Consider the following 9,620-nt stretch of genomic DNA (forward strand, 5'->3'; position numbering starts at 1 on the left):
GGAAAAGAGGGGACAGGCAGGTCGGGCCAAGGGATGGGGGGCAGAGAGCAGGCGTCACCGCTTGGGACTGAGAATGTGGGCCGGGCAGACCTGGGTGGTCTCTCCAGGTCCTGGAGGGGGAAACGGGCACCACTGCAGGGTGTGGACAAAGCAAAGCAGACGGTGGACGAAGTGGGCAGTGGGAGGAGGGGCTGTGCCCCTCGGGGGAGGATTTCAGAGCTCAGAGGGAGAGGAGGACGCTGGAGATACCGGTGAGGGCAGGAGTGAAGCGTTGACATGCAGGGGTGCAGGGTTGGGAGGAAGTTCCCACACCGCCCACTCGGGACCAGAGGCCAGCACCGGTGAGGGGTGGCTCAGTCCTGGCCTCACTCCTGCCATTTCCCTGAAAGACCAGGTCCAGAGACCTCCCAGACCACCACATTGCTGAGAGGAAGGACGCCATGGGGACCTACCTGGGACAACTGCAGGCGTCACTGGCCACCCTTCTCTCTGGCACCCTGAGTGGGCAGCCCCTAGAGTTGCCCCCAGAGCAACTGCTGGTTTAAAAGAAGCACCAGAGAGAAGGGACTGTTGGCTCCCTTCCCCGTCATGCACAGAGGTGCAGACCCCAGGGTCCAATTACCCCGCTATTGAGAAGTAACTGCCCCACACTGCCAATTAGCCCAGAATCTCGTGGCCACGGGCGTCTGGGCCCTGGTGACAGCAGCTGGCTGGGGGCCGAGCCCTGTCTGGCTTCTCTGCTGGCCACCTCCTGTGCCCCGTCCAGGGTCCAGACCCCCTAACCAAACAGCCTCCCCTGTCCGCTTGATCTCTGGGCACACAGCACTGTCCGCACCAGGACCTCTAGAACGCTTCCCTTCAGGGCTGGGGAGGGGGATGACTCCGGCTCAGGAACAGAGGACCTTTCTGTGGGCGGTGACCATGGCCTGATCTGGGGAGATGGACTCAGGGCAATGCTTCTTTACCCCAGAGTTCATGAATATTATTATTCACAAAGGGATAGGGAAATGTGAGTTTCTGGCATAAGGTAAGAACTTTTCCCACAATTATAATCAACCTAAAAACCACTGATGTGTCTAAGCCAAAAGAAGTCCATCTTGTAAATGTTTCCTAAGTTGGCAGAAGACAAAAGCAGCCTAGAGCCTTCTGGCCAAGGGGTCTGGGGGCCACACTTTGACAGCCACGGAGCTCAGGCACAGGGAAGGACGCAGTGGGGATGGTTGTCATTCTTATAAATGAATACTCCAGCTCGCCAGCTTCTTTCCTCCTCTCTGGAGAGCAGCCAATGGAAACAGAAGAGGATGGCCCGGTTACAGGGCAGGAGGGCGAGCAGACACTTCAAGATCAAGAAAGAAAAGAGGCTGCAAAGAAGCACTTGGAAAATGCACAACACAGCTGTCAGTGGAACGCAAATCAAAGCCATGTGGACACCGGTCAGTGTTGTGAAAATAAAGCAGAGACGGCACAAAGTGCCAGGGTCGCGTGGGCAGTGGGCAGTGTCTGTACAGGTGCCAGAGGTCCTGCCAGTCTGGAAAGTAGCTTAACAGTTTCATATAAAATTGAATGTTTGCTCACACAGAGACCTGGCCACAAACGTCCACAGCAGCTCTGTTCATAATTGCCAAAAGCTGGAAAGGACTGGGACGCCTGTCAGCAGGTGAATGGACAAGCGGGGGTGGCCCGTCCACACCCAAGTGCAATGCACAGTACAACATACACAAACAGCCCTCCAGCAGCGTGGATGGAATCCACATTCGCACTTGTCTGCTGTCCATCTGCACATTGGAGATTTTCAACGTGCATTTCCCTAATTGCTGATAAAATTAGGCCCCATCTGTATGTACATATGCTTATCGGCCAGCTGGCTGCCCACTTTCGGAAGCAAGTGCTTCCTTCATTTCTTGTTTCCGTTGGGTGCTCTGTATTTCTCTCATCAATCTGTAGGAATTCTTTGCCACATTCGTATCTTTAGATATATTTTTGGAATTTTACATGAATTACATGTTCTCCCACTCTGTCTTGCCTCTTGATCCCCTTTCTAATTTCTCGTGATGCCCAGAAGCAACACTGGGCCACAGCCGGTCTGGGTGTCCAGTCTCCCCGACCCAGCCCATGGAACGTGGGCCAAGGCTAGTGACTCCCCGCTTCCTGGGAGAAGAATGAACTAACTCAAGCCTCTAAACCACGTGTGGTTATCACATCCTTTCGCCCTGACAGATCTATAGGAACCCAGATTTAGAAAATCAGCTCATGGAATTGCCTTGGAAACAGTTCACGGTTTTGGGTAGACATGGGATCTATGCTGGCCCTGATGGGAAGATGCTATTTCTTATTCTGTTAACAGTTTCATTAGTTCATTTGTTCCTTTAGGTTGGCACTAATTCTTAACAACCTATTTAGAAATGTCTGCTTTCTCTGGAGTCATAAGGACACCTGCCACGTCTTGTTTTGAAGGCTGTTTGGATCTCCTTTGTGGCAAACTACTCACTCCTTTAGCTTCAGGCTTATTGCTGTTTCTTTCCATCTGTCACTGATTTTAGCATAAAGTTTTCTACCCTGGGAAGGGACAGTACGTTGGGCCTCTGAGCTCCTCTGACTGCTGGTAGCACGACCAGTCTGACAAGTGCCTCCCCCTCATGCAGGGTGAGGCCACATAGGAGCGGAGCCAGGGGACCTTCTCAACCACCAGGCGGAACAGCTGCCCTGCCTGTCAGCTCCAAGTTTTCCAGATAGGAAGTAGGCACGCTCCACCCCATCAACTCTCAGAAAGTGTTGACGTAAAGGCTTGAAGTGTAGTTAGTGCTTTGCTGAGTGATTGTCCGCACCTCTGGCCACAGCCCTGCACCCAGGAGCACCAATCATAGGGAAAAGGGGATTCGAGAACCTAGCAATTTTCTGTTGGAGGGCATACACCCTATGGCTGCGGCAAGAAGCATTCTCGTCCAAAATCCCAGTGTTGGCCACTAGGCGGCACTCACGGGCTTCAGCCCTGAGCTCCAGATTGTGAAGTGTGAGCTGTAAATCCTTCCACAATCAGGTGTGAATGAATCATCAGGGCCAAGAGCAGCCATAGGGCGATTGCTTTCTGCAGTTCAGACACAGCCTGCTGTTGCCCAGACCCCCATAAATATGATCTCCTTTGGGGTGCAGTTAGAAGTTAGCAATACACCCAGATGTGGAAAGTGCAGCCCCGCAAATCCAAACAGTGCCATCATGCACTGGCTTCCTCCTTAGTTCCAGGGACAGGCAGTGGCTGCAGCTTATTTTCAGTCACCCATGGGGCATCACGGGGGGCTTCTGACTGGGTTATTCCTAAAAGTCTCACCATTTGCGTGTGCCCTGCCGTCTGTGCAGGATCTGTCTTCCAGCCTCAATGAGTGGCGCATATCAGCACCACACTTAGGCAGTACCAGCTGGCTCCTTAGTTTCTGATATCATCACGGTATCAACTGAGTGTTTTCTTACATTCAGAGTGCACCAAGTCCATGTTCTTTTTAACCAAATTATGACAGTGAGCTGGTGAATTCAGAGAACCCATGGCTGTTTGTATTGGGATCCTTTCACACGAAGGCAGACTGCAGCTGACTCTTTTCTGAAATCAAGACTGAGACTGAGAAAAGAGCATTTGCAAGACACATCAGTTAAGAAATGGGAGAAGACATGAACAGACATTTCTCCAAAGAAGACATACAAATGGCCAACAGACACATGAAAAAAGATCCACATCACTGGGCATCAGGGAAATCCAAATCAAAACCACAATGACCTCACAGAAGTCAGAATGGCTAAAATTAACAAGTCAGGAGAAATAAATGTCAGTGAGGATACAGAGAAAGGGGAACCCTCCTACATAGTTGGTGGGAATGCAAGCTGGTGCAACCACTCTGGAAAACAGCATGGAGGTTCCTCAGAAAGTTGAAAATAGAGCTACCCTATGACCCAGTAATTGCACTACTGGGTGTTTACCCCAAAGATACAAATGTAGTCATCTGAAGGGACACCTGCACCCCAATGTTCATAGCAGCAATGCCCACAAAGCCAAACTGTGGAAAGATGTCCATTGACAGATGTCCATTGACAGATGAATGGCTAGAGAAGATGTGGTTTATATCTTTAATGGAATATTATTCAGCCATCAGAAAGGACTAATACATACAATGAACTTCGACATAGATGATATAAGAAATAGCATGGAGGATCATAGGGGAAGGGAGGAAAAACTGAATGAGAAGCAATCAGAAAGGGAGAGAAACCATGAGAGACTCTTAACTCTAGGAAACAAACTGAGGGTTATTGGATGGGAGGTGGGCGGGGAGTGGGGTAATTGGGTGATGGGCATTAAGGAGGATAAGTGATGTGATTAGCACTGGGTGTTATATACAACTGATGAACTATTGATCTCTATATCTGAAGCTAATTATATACTATATGTTTGTTAATTGAATTTAAATTAAAAAAATAGACATAAAAAAAGACACATCCCAGAGTACATGTCTCTTTCAGCTTGCAGTATTTTTTGCACTATTGAAACCACAATAAGAGCTGCTGGTGCTATTGGTGGTACTCCTTTATCAGGCCTGGTTGGTCTACTGTCAGCCTCCATGAGCCATCTGCCTTTCTCACACACCATATAGGAATAGTACACAGAATTTATTTACAGAAGTTCCAGCTTCTAACATGTTGTTAATGAAAGTGGCACTCTCTTTCTGTGCACTAGGTATTCTACACTGCTTGAAATTAGCAACCTGAATGGGCTCAGACAACTCTATGGATTCTCATGTAGTACTTCCAATGAGTACTGTCTGAAGGGTGAATTTATATGCCTTCTCTTTTATTTTATTTTATTTTTAAAGATTCATTTGTTTGAGAGAGAAAGAGAGAGAGAGAGAGGAGGGACAGAGAGAGAGAGAGAAGCAGATTCCCTGCTGAGCATGGAGCCCAATGCAGGGCTCAATCTCATGACCCTGAAATCATGACCTGAGTCAAAATCAAGAGTCATACACTTAACCCACTGAGCTACCCCAGCATCGCGGCTTTCTGTTTTATAAAACTAGGTAGGGGGAGTGCTCCCTAGTTGGACATAATATCTATGCCAATAATATTTTCATATAAGGGAGACACAGCTATTTACCAACAGTTTTGGAAGTATAGTGCATTAAGCTTCATGTCCCAGATACCCCTCAATTTTTTTCTCTACCCTCTGGCCATTTTGCCCACAAATACATATGGCTTTGGGGCCCCAACTAATGATTGAGCCAGAAGACCCTGACCATTTGTTAGCCCTCATACTGAAGAATGAAATATATTGATAAAGTCAAATACCACAACACATTTCTGAAAGGAAATAACAAAGACCTAAAATTAAAAGGAGAGATATACCATATTCATGGATTAAAATTTTCAATATTGTGAAGATATTAATTCTCCCCAACTTGATTTATTTATTCAATAACACATTCAAAATCAAAACGCCATCAGGCTTTAGAACTTGAAAATCTTACTCTATACTTTTAAAATAAAAATTTTATGTTATTTTATTTTTTTTCAGTGTTCCAAAATTCATTGTTTATGCACCACACCCAGTGCTCCATGCAATTCATGCCCTCCACGATACCCACCACCAGGCTTACCCCACCCCACCTCCCCAAAACCCTCAGTTTGTTTCTCAGGGTCCACAGTCTCTCATGGTTTGTCTCCCTCTCTGGTTTTCCCCAACTCACTTCTCTTCATCTCCCAATGTCCTCCGTGTTATTCCTTTTGCTCCATAAGTAAGTGAAACCATATGATAATTGACTCTCTCTGTTTGTCTTATTTCACTCAACACAATCTCTTCCAGTCCCATCCATGTTGATACAAAAGTTGGGTATTCATCCTTTCTGATGGAGGCATAATATTCCATTGTATATATGGACCATATCTTCTTTATCCATTCATTTGTTAAAGGGCATCTTGTCTCTTTCCACAGTTTGGCAATTGTGGCACCTGCTGCTATGATCATTGGGGTACAGATGGCCCTTCTTTTCACTACATCTGTAACTTTGGGGTAAATACCCAGTAGTGCAATTGCAGGGTCATAGGGAAGCTCTATTTTTAATTTCTTAAGGAATCTCCACACTGTTCTCCAAAGTGGCTGCACCAACTTGCATTCCCACCAACAGTGTAAGAGGGTTCCCCTTTCTCCACATCCTCTCCAACACTCGTTTACTGTCTTGTTGATTTTGGCCATTCTAACTGGTGTAAGGTGGTATCTCCATGTGGTTTTGATTTGAATCTCCCTGATGGCTAATGATGATGAACATTTTTTCATGTGTCTGTTAGCCATTTGTATATGTCTTCTTTGGAGAAGTGTCTGTTCATGTCTTCTGCCCATTTTTGAAGTGATTATCTGTTTTGTGTAAGTTGAGTTTGAGGAGTTCTTTTACTCTATAATTTTTACAGAAAAGGAAAAGTCATACAAGAGTCAAAATAAGTCAAGCAGAGAAAGACAATTATCACACGGTTTCATTCATATGTGGAACATAAGGAATAGCACAGGGGAGGGGAGGGAAAACTGAAAGAGAAGAGAGCAGAGAGGCAGACAAACCAGGAGAGACTCAAGATTCCAGGAAACAAACCGAAGGTTACAGAGGAGGGGTGGGTGGGAGGATGGGGTAACTGGGTGATGGGTATTAAGGAGAACATGTGTTGTGATGAGCCCTGGGTTTTATATGCAACTAATAAATCGTTGAACATTACATCAAAAACTAAGGAGGTACTGTATGTTGACTAACTAAACATAAAAATTAAAAAAAGGGTCACAACCATTTTTGAAAAAGAAAAAACATTGTAAGATGTCTACTAGCTGATTTTAAGATCTACTATAAAGTTACAGCAATCTAATCAATGTGAGATTGGTGTAAAGATAGATGTATAGTCCACTGGCACAGAATCTAGTATAACCCATAAATTAACTACATAGAAAATGATAAATTGGTCTTTGAGAAAAGTGCCAAGGTAGGGAAAGTACAGACTTCAGCAAATGATCCCAAAACAGTGGAAATAAAAAGAAATTCTTAAGGTGAATATACATTTATTTGGGGGGAAACTTTTAATATTTTATGAAATATAATGTCTGCTGTGTATTTTTCTTATTAGAATATTCCTTTTAATATAACCTAATTGAGCTTTAATTTATTTATTAAAATACACCCATTTTAAATGTAAAGCTCTATGAAATGTATATAGTTGTGTAATATTACCAATCCCATCATTATATAGAATTCTTTTAAGTTCATTTGCAGAAGATGACCCCACACATTGTCACAGGAAACTATTGATCTGTTTTTGGTCACTATAGATTAGATTTGCCTTTTCTAGAATGTGATGTAAATGGAATCATGCAGTATGGCTCCAATTGACTAGCATAACATTTTGAGAATCATCCATATAGTTGGGTACATAAGTAATTCATTCTTTTTTATTGCTGAAGAGTATCTCATCTTATGGATATACCATACATTTTTATCTATTTACCTGTTAATTGGCATTTGAGTTGTTTCTGTTTTGACTATTATAAACAACACAGTTATGAATTTGTGTATGTATCTTTTTGTTACAGAGGTTTTTATTTCTTTTGCATAAACACTTAAGGACTGCAAATCCTGGGTTATATAGAAAATGTATTTTCAGCTGTATAAGAAACTGGCAAATAATTTTCATAGTGGCTGTACTATTTTACATTCTCAATGTAATAACATGATGGATTGTAAAAACATATGGACTGCCAATAAGCACATGAAAAGGTGTTCAATATTATGAATAACTAGAGAAATGTAAATTAAAACCACAAAAAAATGCCCCACACAGTCACTAGAAGGGTAATATTTAAAAGAATGTCATTACTCTATCTAAGTGAGGGCAGAGAGCAATGTTTGAGGGTTTTGTTGCTCTGCATACTAATTTCTCTAATTACTGATAATGTTGAACATGTTTTATGCACTCATTGGCAACCCATATGTGTCAAGAACTGGAGGAGCTGAGATTTTACCCACTTAGAAGCTAACAGTTAGGTCTGCCATGGCTTCATGGAGGCTGGTAGAACACATAAGGCTCCTAGATCAGAGAAAAAGGATTTCTTTACTCTTCGCACAGTAGGCAGAATGATTTCCCTAATTCCATCAATTTCCCCTTGCCCACTCTCCAGTACCACAGGAATGATGTTGAGTGGCCTGGGTAGATATTGCATACAGAGTGAGTTTGCACTGCAACCAAGAAACTCCTAAGACCCCAATCTTTCATAAGGAGCTGGGGATAAACTTGCCCAGGCTGAACAATACAAACCTGCCTTTTTCATTATAAAATTTCTCTATTTATTGAATTGCTTCTTGCTTTAAAGTACATTCATCTGATACTAGTATAACTACACACAATTCCTTTTGTTTAACTTTACATGATGTACATTTTCCCCTCACTCTCACATTTTTTTCTTGGTCTTTATATTTATGGTAGGTCTCTTGTAAGAAGCATATAGGGTTTTTATTTAGCCAATCTAATAATCTTAGTCATTTCAATAGAATATTTAGTCCACTAACATTTAATGTAAATGATGATAAAATTTTGTTGACATCTATTGCTTGTTTTTTAGCTGACATTTTCTGCTTTTACTAAATGATTACCCCTTATTTTTGGTGATAGCATTACAAATGACTTACATTTTTTTCATTTTCCTGTTATTTGTTGCTAGTTCATAGAAAAACAGTTAATTTTGTGTAAGTTGCATCCTATGGCCTAATCAAGTTTACTCATTAGATTGAATAATCTTGGTTTGTAAATTCCAGAGTATTTTATACATAGAAACTCATGTTATTTGTGAATAAACATTTTAATATTATTAAAACATTATTAATATTTTTTGTTCATTCTGTATCTTTTATTTCTTTTTCTTATCTTCTTTACCTTGTTAAAACCTTTAGCACAGTGTTAAATGAGAATAGTGACAGCAGATATCCTTGCCTCATGTCTGATCTTAGGGAAAAACATTTCATTTTTTACTATCATGTATATTAGCTATAAGTGAGAAGATGCCCTTCTCAGCTCAAGGGAATATTCCTATTTCTGAGTTGTTAACTTTGAACAGGTATTGATTTTTTTCAAAAGATTTATTTTCTGCACTTTTTAAGAAGATCATATTTTTTCTCTTTTATTCTGTTAGTATAGTGAGTTACAATGAATTTTTTTAGTTTTCTGCAATCTCGAATTTATGGAATAAACCCTACTTGATCATTATTTGATTATCTTTATGCATTTCTAGACCTTTTGGCTAATATTTTTAGAAATTTTTGTGAGTATGTTGATGAGGGATTGGTCTATAATCTTCTTTTCTTTTGATGTCTTTATGTTTTGATAGCAATTTCTGTCAAATCATATGAACCTAGGGTTTTCTTTGTATGGAAGATTTTATTTACAAATTCTATTTATTTAATTGAAATATGGCTATTGAGATATTCTTTTGTGCCTTGTATCAGATTTGACAAGGTGAATCGTTAAAGTTGTGGACTTCTCATCAACATTGTGAAATTTGTTGGCCTAGTATCCTTACAATTCCAAACATCTTCAAGAATAGCTGTTACTGATACAGCAAA

Source organism: Enhydra lutris, unplaced genomic scaffold (assembly GCF_002288905.1).
Source record: "Enhydra lutris kenyoni isolate GAN:26980312 unplaced genomic scaffold, ASM228890v2 scaffoldscaffold1, whole genome shotgun sequence".
NCBI classification, from domain to species: domain Eukaryota; kingdom Metazoa; phylum Chordata; class Mammalia; order Carnivora; family Mustelidae; genus Enhydra; species Enhydra lutris.